The 9,813-nt window shown below is 39.5% G+C and overlaps 1 pseudogene; it reads left to right on the top strand.

The window, feature by feature from the left end:
- The window catches only part of LOC111812343, a 21,769-nt pseudogene that overhangs the window by 1,706 nt on the left and 10,250 nt on the right, over positions 1 to 9,813 (top strand).

Below are 9,813 nucleotides of genomic sequence, written 5' to 3'. Positions count from 1 at the left end.
TAAGCATCCAAAGATAATAATACTGAACAATTTCTTCTCTCTCTCTCTCTCTCTCTCTCTCTCTCTCTCTCTCTCTCTCTCTTTTTTCATCTCTTTGAGACAGGGTCTCACTATGTAATTCAGGCTGGCCTTGAGCTCACTTTACAGCCCAGACTGGTCTTGAACTCACAAGGATCCTCCTGCCTCAGCTTCCCAAGTGCTAGGACTACAAGCATGCACCAGCACATCAGGCAACAGTAATCAATTTCAAAGTGCACACCAAGTTCCAGGTCATCTTCTGAGTGGTTTAGAGATACTAATTCATCTTATCCTTGCCATGATCATCTCAGGAAGGTAATAATACTATTTCTGATGTAAAGATGAGGAAATAAACTCAGAAGTTTAAAATTCAAATCGTAAAGCCTCTTCAGCACCACATAGCTTAAGGAGTGGTGAGATCTGGATTGGAAGTGTTGGCAACAACAAAATAGAACTTCCCCACCGTTTCTCAAAAAGGAAATCAATGCCCAACACCCATATCTCACTGCATGGCAGTACTAATGTGCTTTACAGAAAAAAAAAAAAAGCCTGAGCCTCTGACAACCTATGACAAGAATCCAGCGTAAAAAGGCTTAGCCTTTATACCTGAGTCAATCACATTTTCTATTGATGAATTAAATGTTCTGTGCTATTTTATTTAATTCACAGTCAACCCTGTTTCATCATTATCATGTTCCCCTTTCAAGTGAGGCTGAAGAAGGCTAACTAAGCTTCCACATGTCACACAACCCGAAGAGAAAAGAGCTAGGATGGAAGAGGAGGCCCAACCCAGAGGGGACGTCCTCACCACTGCTCTACATGTGTATCGGACACTGAACACACCCTTAATGACCAGAGTGTGTATCTTCCAGGGTCCAGACTGGTAGAGGTTGTCCAGTCTAGTTTGAATCTAAAGCAATTTTTATAAAGCTAAAGTTCTTCTTTTTTAATGTATTTAGTACAGGATCTACAGGGTCCCACTACGTAGATCAGACTCATGGTGATTCTCCTGTTTTCAACCTCCCAAGCGCTGGGATTACAGGCATGCACCACCACACTCAGTCTCAATCATTCTCTCAGAGTGCCCCGGGGCCGTGGCAAGAGCGGCTTGCCGGGGATCAAACCCTGGCTGCTGCGCTCTGCCTAAGCAGGTGCTTTAGTCCGCTGAGCTATCTGGCCAGCTCTTGAAGTTCTAATCAGAACTCTGATACTATATCCATTGTACTGCAGTTTCGGCTATTTTTCATTCGTAATATAAGCATGATGATATCTATGTTGCTTGTCTGTCACGGTTGTGGTGATATTTGAAAGAATTAAATACAATGATACTTTCTTTGTAAATTACCTTGTACATTGTAATATAAATATAAAGAATTGTCACTTGTCATAATGGATTTATGGACACTCTCTCAGGCTTTCACAGAGAGCACATTGGCCAAGCATTGGCCGTGACTCATCCACATGGCTGACACTGACAAAGGTTCTACAATCTGAGGTACAGGATCTCAGGATAAATCCTGAGGGCATTCTGACCTTCTCAGACCAAAAAGCTACAACTCTTGTTGCATAGGTCCTGCTTTACCTTGGTCTTAACCATCCAGTAGAAAAGTATGAAGATGAAATATAGGAAGTAAAGCCATGTTGTTATGTTGAGCTGTGGGGGACTCAGGTCAGAATTTCTGACATTGCCAGTTAAACAGAAGAGCCAATGCTATTATGGGCTACTGGACTCTTTTAGAATATTTTGCTGAGTTTACACACCTATAATATTCAACAACGGAACTTAAAAAAATTGGGGTATAACTATGAATGTCCATTTTGTATCTGTGTATTCAGAGTGGTTGGGATAGATATATAGTTGCATTCTCTTAATGAATAGAATGATTTTTTCTAATGGTGTTTGTAAGTAGGATCACAAGTCTGCATCTTGTACAGCAATTAACCACTAAGAAGAATATATACAGTGTATTATTTGTTGAAACTGTACTTTCTATTTGATTTGAAACTGTCTCATTGCTATATGTTTATCAATAAAACTTTGAAAAGAAAAAAAAATGGATTTATGGGGGGGGGCCTACCTGTTAGCTCAGTTGTTTAAGCTCCTACTCATACAAATGCAGTCAGGCTCAGGATACCGCAGTGCGATCCCTACCTCCGACTGCTTTACCAGACCCACCCGACCAGCCCCTCCTCCCCCAAAGAAACCATTCATATTGGATTTATGAAGCTTCACAAAAGAAAAGGACTACATTTGAACATGGTTGTAAAGGTATACGTTACTGTGAAAGGTGAAGATTTCTGAATTGTACAATTTTCAGGCAGGCACTTAGACCACCAAGCTACCTCCCCAGTCCTGTACAATTTTCATTCTGCAAGTAATCGCATCTTCTGCTTGTAAAGGAGGCTATTGCAGTGTTCATTTCCTAGGCATTTTCTAAGTGCTATTAGACTCATAGTAATGTTATCCCTCTACTTTGCTATCCGAAATAATAATGATATAATTTCCAAAGTGTCTCCTATCCTTTTACCAATCTGTTCATTTCCTCAGCTCTCAAACAAAGCTAATAACAGCCCTTATACTACAGGACTGTTTTAAAGATTAAACAATATAATGTGTATAACATGCTATTATAATTGGTATCCCTGTATCCTACATATAAAGGTGGTTGAAGAATATCAATTATGTCACTCAAAGAGAATTTTAAACTCAGTTGTCTCCTTCACACAACATGCAATTAGCTGCCATATTTTACTCTACTCTAATGATGTTGCATAGGACAATATAGAAAGATGACAGACAAAAGACACTTGGTTTGTACTATTTCTTCATCATACAAGTAATCTTGCCCTACTGCAATGTTCCTTTTGCAAAACTGAAAATAAAACAATGAGTCAAAATTGTAGGTAATTTAACCAGGTCAGCAGGGGTTGACTTCCACAGGTTTTTCTAGAACTGTCCAGTGTTGACAGCCTCTTGGGGAGCTGAATAATTGCTCTTGTACAATGGCAACACTTTGAGCAAAAGCTACGAAACTCATCTTTGCCCAGGAACAAGCTGCACATAGATTGAACAATCTCACCACTGCTGGGTTAAAACCAATTCATTCACCCTGCTCCAACTGATATTTTCTGGAACAAGTTTGGGAAATGTTACAGAGCAGGGGACAAAGATCAGAAGAGTACTTTTATTTCTCTCTTCTTGTCTCAGCATGTTCTGCTTTCCCTCCATGTGACCACATGCTCTGCCCTTCTGTGCTAGCAATTTAATTTAATCTGATGTTATGCTAGCATAAGAATCATTTGCTTGTTTAGATAAACCAACTTATCATTGTTATTGCTACCTAAAAAGGCAGAAAGAGAGTAAAGGCACATCTCAAAAATTCAGCCACAGTTCCCCAAACATTTTTAAAAGTATGTCTCTGGACCTAAAGCCTCGCATAAACCATTAAAGGTCAAAGGTCAAGATGTAAGAGAGTAATACACAGGATAGCCACGCAGGAGTCACACAGGGTCAGAGCACACTGTACTGCCTCTTGCTTTCCAGTTACTCCATTAATAGCAACCAAGAATAGAGGAAGACACGTGATGAAACCAGTGACTCCAAGCCACTGTATTCACAACTGCATAAAGACAACCTGTCTTGAGCCACAATTCTCTCTAAGCACAGAGAATCACAGAAAGGATATAAAAAATTATGTAATTAAAATTTTTCAGTAAATGCTATGGTGAATATGTAAAGATAAATTTTATATCTATAGGTATAGAGTCAGGGACAGAGTGAGGCCTAAGAGATAGTGTTGTAGGCAGCCAAGTTAGATAGAAATATTATAGGCAGTCAGATAGGGCCAGACCCTGAAGGAGACAAGATGGAAGACAAGGTGATTTTACAAATGGAAAAGACAGACACTCCCAGATGGGCCATATCTCAAGACCAAGACACAAAGAAGAAGCACAGCATATACTTCCCGAAGGATGGGCATCAGGGATTGATATTCTAAATAGGTATCCGTTTCCTTAAAAGAGCCCAAATGAGTCACTAACCCAACCCCAACAGGAGAAGACCCTGTCTCACTTTCTTGCCCACTTGCTACATGACTTGCTTCCTCATTTGGTCCTGGATTTAATCAATTTTACCTAAGCAATGGTGCTTGTAATCTCATTGGTTAACCATAGTTTTGTCCCACCTCAAGCCCACCTAAGTAAGTTCCCATGTCTTCTCTACCACCTTAGACCAGCCTCACCACATGGTTTTCCTTTATGAAAGTCCCTGGAAGAGACAATTTCTGGGGGAACTACCCACTCGGGCCCCTCTCCTGTCCCTCTCTTGGACAGGAGCTTTCTTTCCCTCAATAAATATATTCTGCTCATAACCTCTTTTTGCTCCTTAACTTCATTCTTCAGTTTTAGAGAACACGAACTCATGCAGGTTAGGTCAGGAGATCATTTTTCCCTATGTCATTTGGAGGTTCCCTATATCGTTTGGAGGTCACCCACCCAAGATCAATTTTTCTCCCTGTATCAATAGGAGTGTGATTCATAACATTTGGTATGAATAGTTATGAAGCAGAGCAAAAGCTACATAATAAACTCTATTTGAAAACTTCACTGAGACACCATTGCTTGGGTTGGATTTTACATACCTCAGTCATCACAGCTCAAAGTCTATGAAGTCATTCTCATCCAGTCCTTCATCCAAACATTCAATCCAATCCACAAATTGTTCAGTAAATACACTGTGGTTGAAAGTAAGATGCTTTAGAGTCAGACCAGGCTAGCCCAGCAGGGACTAACTGGAGTTAATTATGTAAACTTCCTGTTCCCCACTTCATTGTGGGGAACATTTATTATAAAAACAGTGTGAAAGTTACAAGAGGAAAACAGCAAGTGCTTGCCATATCAATATTCAAGATAGCTGGAGAGATAGCTCAAGGGCATTGTGTCTTCCTGGTAAGCGCCAAGTCCAGAGTTCGATCCTAGGTACTGAAAAAAAAAAATTCAAGCTGGCAATTGTTGTTCTAAAAGTATTTACTGGCCAGTTTTATATACATGTCATTATATGAGCTAGCTGTAAGACAATCCAGGAATTTAAAAAAAAAAAAAACCCACAAAGTTCTCATCAAAGAATTTGCAATCTAGTAAGAAGAGACAAATAAATAAAAGTTATAACAGCTAGCTGACCACAGTTAGTATGATAGAAAACATAAATAGTAAATTATATCTTATCAGAGAAAAAGAAGACTACCTCGGTATGGAGAGATTGTAGAAAGATATGTTAATAAAGTCCCATATTAGTAGAGATGTGGATGCTAACTAATATCTGGGATCTACAGTTTGCCATGTGGGGTGAAATGTCCCAGGTACAATACATTCAAAGTTTGAATGGAAAGGAGACTGAAACTAAGTTGTTAAAGATGCAGAGTGCCAAGCTAAGAAATTTAAAGCGTACTTGCTTCCTGTATTAGTTACATTTCTTGTTGCTGAGACAACCTACCCAACACCCACAGTTAAAGGAGGATGGGTTTGCTTAGCTCATGCCTGTAGAGGTTTCAGAACATGATTCCCTGGACCTAAGGCAGTGCGGTGAGGCACAGGAGAGTCCGCTCATGTTAGGCAGAAGGTGGCAAAGAGAGTAAGGGATGCCCACAGCTCTTTCTATCCCTTGTATCCTGTCCAGGCTACTAAGGGCAGGTGGCACTCACACCCTTAATCCTAGTGCCCCAGAGCCTTGCATGCACCATGAACCAACCCCAGCATCACACACTCTGGGTCCAGCCACCCCTGAAAACGCCCACGTGTGACTGCGTGATGCTTTGGAGGGACATCTAGACACAAGGCACACACTTCCTTTGAAGAAATAGTGAAGGCTTCTGAGTAAAAGAGAGAGGATCATAATTGTATTTTAGGGTGATTAATGAAAGCAGGGGAATTTTGAAGATAACACAATGTGCGGAACACCAGCTACTGGCTAATATCATTACACCTTTGCTTGGTAGCTTTGCCTTAAGTGACCTAGTCATAGAAATAGAATTAAAATAGAGGAGAAAAAGGAACAGGGATTAACATTCTGCACTCACTAGCCAGGGCCTCAAATGAGATCCTTTTAGGGCTCTATCTTATCAGCCCACTAGAACAAAATGTTATGGGAAGATTTTCAGGTTAATGGGAAATGTCTGGTTAAGCTCACTTGAAAATGAGAAAATTCTGACAGAAACAAGGAGTTCTCATTGCATTAGAGAGGTGGAAGACAGGCAGGTGCCAAGAAGCAACCAGATAAGAAAATGTCTAAAAATAAAGACAAAGCATATGCAAATCAAAACACTCAAATAAGAATTCTCTACTACTTTCTCTCTAGTGGTAGTTATATAAACAAAGACTCGAGTTTAAAAATTGTCATAATACTTAGGGAGATGCCTCACAGGCAAAGATATATAGATGGAAAAGTGTTTCAAGTGTGTGTCTTTTAGCCATTAGTTTAAGTCGCAGTTACATAATACTGCACATACACCAAAATGTCTAGACAGACCAAGAAAATGACTGCACGTATATAAAGCCACACTAGAAGTCTTATTAATGGTGAGAAAAAGGAGGAAAAGGTGGCACAATTACCTTGGGAAATTTTGGGGCAGATATTCTTAAAAATAAATCTAAACATTCATCTACTCTAGGATATCATTTCAACCATAGATATATATGGAAAGAAAATGACAACCTAAGTCCACACAAATGCAATGAATGGGCAAGCCACTGGTGGGTTTTAAGTTGGTTGATACTTCCTTTCTGAAAATATTTCTGTAGCTTTAGCACAGACAGTAGATTGGAAGGTGAGGCATTGATGAAGCTATGGAAGTAGTCCTAGAAAGAGGTGGAGTGGCTGGTGCTGATGTGGTGCTTCTGAGAGCTGGGGGAGATGTGGATTTATTGGAGGGGCAGGTGAAGGTGGCTTTGGCATGCGATGGCAGTAGATGTCACCTGGGGAAGGGGAGACAAATTGGTGCTTTCAAGAATGACTCCTTGGGTCGTAGCTCAGACAACAGGATGGGTGCTGTAGATGGGGATAGAGCACCCTGAATGGAGATCAGACTTCAGGAATAGAAATGTAAATGTGTGGGCCAGTCAGCAACTAAAGATAATTGAGGGAATTTCTATAGCCTCATGGTAGAATAAATATCACTGTAGGCTGGATGACTGGGGAAAATTTTGTGGACACTCGGTTTGGTCCTGGTACTTTACACACCCTAGTTTTTTATCTCCCTAACAAAAATGAAACACTTACTTTATAACACATGTCATACTTGTTAGAAAATAAGCAACAAGTGCATGGGCATTAGAGGGAGGCAAGTCAGTCATTATGATATAAACAGGAACAGTTTGATAAAATTAGAACAAAAACCTATGGGAGCATTAAGCAGAAATGCCATAATCAGAGAGGAATAAGGGGACAGATTCAACACTGGATTAAAAAAAAAAAGCTGACATTTTTAATTAAGAGTTGCCAAGAAACTCTTAATTATTATTCTTTAATTGAGTTTAGGAGATACCATAAAGAAGGAATTCCCCCTTATTCTTTAATTTCCCCTTTCTGTGCAAACTTTTCCTAGTAGCAAGTAAGGCTTTACCATAAAATAGGTGACTACGTAATTCCACATATATTAGGAAGAGCTTAGCTTTGTCAGACTTCCCAAATCACAAAGTCAGGCAGACTCAGCAGTATCGACTGAACGAAGGAAACAGTACATCAAAGGCCATCGTCAAGAAAGCCTAGTGAGCATAAGTGGGTTATACAAACAAATGTCACTTCCTTCTGTTATTCTGATTCCTCTTTCGGCTCACATCTGTGGTCTCATGTGATACCTAGTTGACAGAAAAAGGAGAAAGCCTGACCTGGTTCTTCTCCACAAGATATGTTGTTGCAGACCAAAATGAACCCTTGTTCCTCCACAATCCATACAGCCTAACTCTGATAGATCGTGGTAAATGGAAATCCTCCCAGAGAGCAGGGTGCCAGCAGAACTTCCAGTCATCAACGTGATACATAGGAAAAAACGGGAGGATACAATAGTCACACACCTTCCTGGTCAGCAGCAATAATTTAAGTAATCCATCAGGAGCCTAAAGGAAGCAAGACTGAAACTTTTGAGATGAAATGATCTTAGGGAAAAGGATATGACTTGACTTGTAGGAGTGGGCACCAGTTTTGTAAGTCTGTCTCAATCCATGCCAAATAGAGATTATCCATTATTCAGGGACTTAAACAACTGGACAGAGAGGATGATGCTAGCCTCACTACCAGCCAATCTCAGCCTTTGATTTCCTTAGACTTGCACAATGGACCACAAGCAGAGTAATCATGGTGACAATGAAGGAGGCTGCCAATAGCATCGGTCCCCTTGCACCAAATGGATGTAGCTGCTGTCACTGAGTATCAGTTCTATCAGAGCCTTTACATGGCACCAGTCTTTATAAGGACCAACCAACCACTCAATGATACATTGACTTCTATAGATCTCTTCTTTGCTAAATAGGGCAGCAATTCATCCTCACTGGAGACTCATATGTACTCTGATACTCTTCTTTCTCTGACAAAAACCACATGGGCTTAATTAATCACATTGGCAAACTCAAAGAATGGATGATGGATCCCATGAAATCAAACTCCCTCTCCACACTAGAAAACCTCAAAGATAAATGGTATCTAGTAGAGTTAGAAAAATAATTTCTGTTGATTTTCAAGTTATGTGCAGGGGATGGCTTCCCAATCTGATGACATATAGGAGCATTTCCCTGGAACACTTTACTCTCAACAGCACTTGGGAAGGTATAATTAAACTTCACTCTCATTTAAGGAAGAGACAAATTATGAAATGATTTGTGCATGTACATGTCAAAGTGTCATCAGAATAAAAATAATGGGAACAGAAATTAGGAGAAACAAAGTAAGTGGACTAAAAACCATCTATTTTCTAAAAGCACAAAGATGACTTAGAGGCCACAGAGAACTTTAAAACCTTCCAACTACTATTCTCATAAAAAAACAAGAAAATACTTAATCTACATTAAAAAGGATGTGATATTGAAAAGAAAAAACTGCAAGAACATATATTGCTCTTGAAAATTAATAGAATTATTCAATACAAATATGAACAATAAACAGAATCACAACTTGCTAAACTAAAAAAAAAATTCAGAACTTATTGAGTACATCAAAATAGGAAGATGATATAGAAATAAAAGAAATGTAGTTTTAAGACTCATGAAAGATTGCTAAAAGTCTATAATCCATTTCATAGGAAACCCAGGAGAAATTATCTTGGAGATTAGTTAGTGGTAAAAAAAAAAAAAAAGGTAACATGTGTAAAAAATGCAATTCTAAATTAGCTAGGATTAAAGAAAGCTATGAGTCAAACAGTTAACTCAGTACCAGCTGAGAGGTTACCTCACTAAATTAAAGAATGAAATCAAGCACAAAAGGTAGAAGTATAAGAAGGAAAATAGCTCCTGGTTGGGGGGAGTCCTGAGAAGGTTGCCACATGGACCCTCTGTCCAGCACCTTTAATGAACAGAGTATAGGGATTTGCTCAGATGTCCACTGGCCACTGCTGTGGGTGGTTCCATAGGTTTAAACTGCCCACTGAAACTCAGGATCTCTGAACTCATTGTGCAGAGTCTAAAGGAGACTGATTTTATAAAGAAAACTAGTTATTCTACATTTCAAAACTCCTTAAACTACCCCTACATTTAGAAGGGGATTACATTTCACCACCCCCTACCCAAGGACAAAATCTCAATTTCACTGCC

This window comes from Octodon degus, unplaced genomic scaffold, assembly GCF_000260255.1.
Source record: "Octodon degus isolate 3935 unplaced genomic scaffold, OctDeg1.0 scaffold00121, whole genome shotgun sequence".
NCBI classification, from domain to species: Eukaryota; Metazoa; Chordata; class Mammalia; order Rodentia; family Octodontidae; genus Octodon; species Octodon degus.
Note: the sequence above shows the minus strand (reverse complement) of the source record. Positions and strands in the feature narration are given on the sequence as shown.